Source organism: Panulirus ornatus, chromosome 73, assembly GCF_036320965.1.
Source record: "Panulirus ornatus isolate Po-2019 chromosome 73, ASM3632096v1, whole genome shotgun sequence".
Lineage (NCBI taxonomy): Eukaryota > Metazoa > Arthropoda > Malacostraca > Decapoda > Palinuridae > Panulirus > Panulirus ornatus.
Genome location: NC_092296.1, coordinates 4,038,429 through 4,045,000, shown reverse-complemented (window position 1 = coordinate 4,045,000; position 6,572 = coordinate 4,038,429). Strand labels below are relative to the sequence as shown.

General features: G+C 41.7%; 2 protein-coding genes across 11 annotated transcripts in view; one reads left to right on the top strand and one right to left on the bottom strand.

The window, feature by feature from the left end:
* Window positions 1-6,572, bottom strand: part of LOC139748241 (uncharacterized) — a 78,667-nt gene that overhangs the window by 32,889 nt on the left and 39,206 nt on the right. The window lies entirely within an intron of this gene.
* Window positions 1-6,572, top strand: part of LOC139748359 (uncharacterized) — a 40,030-nt gene that overhangs the window by 19,253 nt on the left and 14,205 nt on the right. The window contains exon 1 of one of the 10 annotated variants that reach the window (XM_071661448.1): window positions 2,431-2,553. The exons of 6 other annotated variants lie outside the window; for them this stretch is intronic. The gene's annotated coding sequence lies outside the window, so the exon portion shown is untranslated. Of the gene's footprint in view, window positions 1-2,430; window positions 2,554-2,592; window positions 2,617-6,572 lie in introns of those variants that run through there. 3 more of the 10 variants (XM_071661450.1, XM_071661451.1, XM_071661449.1) reach the window with 3 other exon arrangements.

Here is a 6,572-nt window from a genome sequence, read left to right as displayed (position 1 = left end):
CGAACCCCACTTTTTGTGGTGATCAAGAGAAAACTCACAACGCGTCGCCAGAAGCCCGCTGATGTGTGCAGGAAACAGAATTACTTGTATTCATACTGACGTGGCACAGGAGATGCCATAATAATCCATTCTCCTGTCAAACTCAGGAAAGCCTTTGACACCTTCCTAAGATCAGAGCGTCGCTCAAGAAAGCCTTTGACACTTTACTGAGATCAGGGTGTCGCTCAGGAAAGCCTTTGACACCTCCCTGAGATCAGGGCGTCGCACAGGAAAGCCTTTGACACCATCCAGAGATCAGAGCGTCGCACAGGAAAGCCTTTGACACCTTCCTCAGATCAGGGTTGGGGGGTCAACTACATTCTCACTACACCAGGAAATGCCACTTGCTCACGGTAACTCGCCTGGCATGTGCCAGCCAGCCACCCAAGCAACAAAAATAACAATAAGGAAATATTCAAAGGCTCTCATTTGATGTTTTGCTCCCTTCTCTGTTGCTTCCAAAGTCTTCAGTGCTTTATGTAGGTTTATCTGTTACGCTCGAGTTTATTGATCTGACTATAAATAAAGAAGATTTCCCACTCAACTTTTCACGTATTACATTTTCTTTTGATAAAGAGGAAACCTATTGGTAATATCTGCTATAAGTTTTCATTTGATATATAATTGGTACTTTCTTGTCCTTACTTGTTACGTACAATATATATATATATATATATATATATATATATATATATATATATATATATATATATATATATATATATATATACATACTGGTATTTACCTAGTTTCTTCAGAGCATTTCAGAAACAGGAACTTTAAGAAATTCATATATGCCGGTCAAACAGTTAGGAAACCCTATTTAAATGATGAATCATATATACAATGTGGGTAATTTTCCCATGATACAAGGTAAGGTTTCTTCTTCGATTCAGACTCTGCTTTAAAACAATTCCGTGTGAATATATACAAGTTGCCACAATACATTTTTACGACAGTAACCTCTTTGTGTTTTCTTTCTCTATTCATAGAAAACAGGATGTTTCCTAACAGGGACTTCTGTATATCCAATATGCAAGACAATTATCATCTACTCAAGCCTGTTAACGTCTTAACTCGAAATATCTAACCCACTGAGCCTTTATTTCAACCATCTTATCTTATTCCTGCCACATACAACGTGTTATCTTTCATATCAGCGAGAAGCTGTGCTTGCATGATACATGTATAGCCTGCTTTCACGAAAACTCCTCCAACCACCAATACACACGTACTACATCACTGTTCTCATTAAGTCTTAATTACCTTGTTAACGATCTCTTGTTATAGAAGATAATGATAAGGAAAATCTGTGTGTGAACGGATTATATATATATATATATATATATATATATATATATATATATATATATATATATATATATATATATATAACATCAGGGGGCACCCTTCGTGTGAGAGAGGTCCTAGGATGATTGTATATAACTGAGAAATAGATATATGAATAGATATCTTTTTTATATATCTGTCAATACCTCAAGACTTCCTTGTGTTACGCAATATCCCTTTCCAGACGCTCCCTACACAACATTCTGGCTGCTCTCCTCTCAGTAGCAGGGGAATGTGTGGATGACTTCCATGGAATACGAAGCTCATATTCCTATGAGTCCACGGGGAAAATGAAAGTATGAACGCCACACCAGTTCCAGAAATGTCCACCAAAACAACAACAAAAGACTCCTTATATTTCCTTACGGTATTTCCAGCCACAAGACTGGACTGCGGCTACAAGGAATCCGTGACGTCATCCACGAACTCCCTCACTCTACAACCACGTTATACAGCTAATCTGTACCTCTTACTATCGTTCTCATCCTACGCCTGTAATCGCAATGTACTGTCATTACGATTTACGTTCACAATTGACGTAAGTCTGGCATCCAGGTCAATAGGAACGTTGAGGTGTCGAATAAAAGGGGCTTACGGGGGGTTCTCGCCCTGACGTCACAGCCAACCTACCTGCCACTGGCTCTTATTGTGGTCCATATGCTGGGCTCACAGGCCCCTCCCCCTACCTCTACGACGATGAACAAAACGTCAAAAATCTCGTAGAACAAAAGTGTGTAAGAGACCTTTACGACCTCAGCAATGGCGGTGAGCGTCGGGTGTGTGCGAGCACCACAACACACAGCGTATCTTGAATGAAAGTCGTCCGTCTCACAAAGTTAATGCCAACGATTTCAATGAAATGTCTTTGGCTTTGTCGTAAGACATATTCTATGATCCTCCATTTATCATAATAATCTTCAAAGAAAAACATACATACAATATAAATCGATTAAGTTACTTAAAACAGACTCTAAGGGTTATCAATTTTCTATTTTATGTATTACGAAACGAGATGTACCGAACGCAAGACGCAGCATGCGATTCGAACGCGTCCGACCGACGGGTTTACCCGAGCAGCGAGCGTGTGAGGGAAGTCTCCTCCTCCTCCTCCTCCTCCTTGAGTCAGTGTGTGTACTGCTGACTCTGTGTCAGTTGGGCATGTAGGTGTGTGTCTGTGTCTCTCTCGCTCCAACGTGTAATATTGGTGCATCTACAATGTGTTTTCTAGTGCGTCTGTGTATATATACATTTTCTTTTCTTTTTTTAGATTCTGGATAGTCAAAGATGAATTATTGTGTATATAGAAATACTTTGTTTTTTGACGGCAATTGAGGATTACCATAGAATCTACTTTAAGTGACTAAGCCAACATCTTAACTACGATATATATATATATATATATATATATATATATATATATATATATATATATATATATATATATATATATACTCGTCACTTCCTATGGACCTAATTAAAGGAAACAACTTACAAATATTCCTCTAGGACGATTAATATATCTGTAAATTAATCTGTGGACGACCATCGTCTTATTAAAGCCCAACATTAAGGTTATTTAAATTTGTGATTTAGTGAACTATAACTCGATACGTGTTGAAGACTTCTTCATGAGGTAATGTATATTTCTACTTGTGTTAATCATATACATCACAACGTCATGAGAAACCTAAACACATTAATTTATGAGTGATTATAACCTGGTTGTGATGGATGATGACAACTCACCATTGTCACGTAAAATGAAAGGGAACGAAAAATAGTGAAAGTTTTCTATATTTATAAGATTTTTTCGTTTGTGTACGTTCTGGATACCCGTGTTATTTCCAGACTCGCTCTTCATGCAACACAGGACCGGATTAACCCACAACCTGTGTTTCCCTGGACACCGTATGCCATGGAAAAAAACGTGTTCTGTACACACTTGTGTTGCACTGCAGTGTTTGTCAAGTTCCCCTCCCTAGCCCACGGTGGCTGTGCCCTACGTGGTTCTATGACCAGTATGACCAGGGTGTCTTTTTCTTTCTTCGTCTCTGGAACACTTTGGTATGGAACCGTAACCATCATTTCCCCCCCCCCCCCCCTGCAGAACATCGTCTATCTCCTGGTCTCTTCCATGACTTTATCTATCTCGTAATTCGTCATCTTGTACGTGTGCCAATCAGGTATCACACTCATCGCCTGTTTGACCTGTTCCACAGACCAGTGATATTCTCACACCCACATCGCCTGACTGCTCTCACTCATGCACTATCCAGTGTGTGTGTGTGTGTGTGTGTGTGTGTGTGTGACTCTCAGTAACTCTATAACTTTCGCAAATACTTTACCATCTCTCATTTCCTTCTTATTCTAGACCCCAGAGTGTACATGAGTACATGATTCTGGCCAGAGTGCGCATGACTCTGAGCCAGAGTGTACATGAGTCAAACCAGATGGTACATAATGTTTAGTGTCCGTGACACGTACAGTGAAAATGTCCCTTGCTACCGTCTGTGTTAACAAAGTACAAATGTTATACTAAGCTTTAACGTTCAGTGTTGGTACAAAGGTAGGTCGTCTTAAATGTGTATAAATATAAAGATATTGAAATACTGAACAATATAAATCTTACTATTATACGATTATTGCAATAGACATTATAGGTACATTATATCCAGTTTATTAGTACGAAAATTTCGTCTCTATAGTGTGTATAATTACGAATATTCTGTCTCAATAGCGTGTATACTTACGAATATTCTCATATGAATAGTTCGTCTCAACAGTGCGTATCATTACGAATATTTCGTGTAAAGGTTAAGTTACCTTGTAGGGTTATTAAGGTAATTAGATGTAATTAACCAGCATCCTGGAGACCAGGTTGACCCACACCCAACATTTGTAAACACCTACCACAAAATGGTCTCCTTTAACGACACCAACATCATCATCATCATCATATACTTTCTCCTGATCCATAAACACAACATGGTAATCCTCTCGTCTCTATATACATTTCTCAACAGACACATTCTCCTTCATGACCAACACCTGATCCACACAGCCATCAACACTCATGGAAACTGACTGTTCCTCCACCACCCTCGAGTCTGTTGCTCTGTACACCCTTATACACCACCCTTCTCTCATATACACCTACCCACCCACCCCCGGCCGACACTAAACATATATACTAACACCTTTACCAATTGAGTATACTAACACCTCTATCAATTGAGCTACTAACACTATCAACTGAGTATACTAACACCTCTATCAATTGAGCTACTAACACTATCAACTGAGTATACTAACACCCCTGCCAATTAAGTATGCTAACACCTCTATCAATTGCGTATACTAACACCTCTATCACCTTGAGCCATGTGCATTATCATTTTCATTATCAGTTATTGTTATAATTCCCTGTCAATCTGTTCTACCACCACTGTCGCCGTGTCAAATGTGAGGCCAAACTGTTCGTGTCTGCAGGGAGCAGACCCCTCCTCACCACGTTTCTCGGACACAACACATTATACATTGTGTCTCGATATTCCTCTGGGCCAGCACAGATGCCTGCCCCTCACCCATAGTGTTCCTGATGACTCAGTGGAACAAGTCGTCATCAATCTCAAACTGCATCATGTGCTCGTAATGACCATATATATTTTTTTCCACGTTTGTACAGCACCCTCCCCAGAGCCTCTCTCTCTCTCTCTCTCTCTCTCTCTCTCTCTCTCTCTCTCTCTCTCTCTCTCTCTCTCTCTCTCGTGTGTGCAAAAGGCGCCCTCAGAGACGCTGCGCATTATTTCCCCCCCAAAATCCGTCAGTGTATTCGTATGTTCGGCTGGGTTAGGTTAGCCCTATGATTCGCTCATGCCTCTGCTCTCATGCCTCTGCTCTCATGCCTCTGCTCTCATGCCTCTGCTCTCATTCCTCTGCTCTCATGCCTCTGCTCTCTGTCAAGTTGTTCTGAACCTTTTCATCGTCAGTCCAGAGACTATCGAGGGATCTGTTCCCCCAGCCCACACCTCTGTCCCCTTCCATTACAGGCACCAGCCTGGGGGAGGATTACTAGCCATCTCCACCACCACCACCACCATCCACGGGAGGAAATCCCCCTCAAGACGTCAGTAAACATCTCCACCACCACCATCCACGTGAGGAACTCCCCCTCACCACGTCAGTAAACACCTCCAACACCCTCAGGATTCGTGAGACGTGACGACCTAACCTTGGCGGGAGTGTTCACACGCACGCTTGGCTTCGTCGAGAACCGAACGAACGACAATCACGAAAATATAGCCATGTGAGGCAGTGTGAGCAGACCCGCTCCCCGCGCAGGTGTTCCTGGAGGATGTATGGGGGGTTTGGAGAACAAGAGCAAGGTCGAATATAAAGTCTGGAGAACTAGAACAAGATCGAATATATAACTGTCATTAAGTAATTACATAATTAGAACGGCAATAAATGTAATTCTAAAGGGTTGGGTTGTTTTTTCCCCATGAGTGAGCGACACGCCACGCATCTCTCGCTGATGTGGGTGACCCGAATGAGCAAAGTCGCGGGGCGCTCACAGATGGTGTTCGTGCGCTGCACATAATGGATGCTGAGGAAGTGTAACAAAAACTGGGTTCTGTGCGCTGGACCCCATCCACACCAGGTGACGCACCTTCCGCGTCTGTACGTTATTTTGCGCATTTTCTAAAATGACGTTGTATGTTTATCTTGCATTTATTTCGTATCTCTTTAATTAAACATTGTACTTTACCGGAAACAATGTAGGTGTCTTATGGGGGTTGGTCAAACACAAGCTATTGCAATTTCAGGCTGGTATTAGAACATGCAGGAGGGTGTGCGACGTGCACAGGATAATAAGTGAACTGGAGCGGAACGGTATACAGGGGGCGACGTGTTGTTTATATCAAGTCACAGAATGCTGAACGTGGAACACTGTAACAAATCAGTTCCAAAACAACGTCTTAAAAAGCTGATCCGTCAAAGCACACATAATTATCTAGAGGAAAGAGGTTAAAACCAGGTCATTAAGTTCAACCCGACGGTGAGAGAGAGAGAGAGAGAGAGAGAGAGAGAGAGAGAGAGAGAGAGAGAGAGAGAGAGAGAGAGAGAGAGAGAGAGAGAGAGAACAAGTCGAGACGGTGTGAGAAGGTGAACATCTTGAGAGT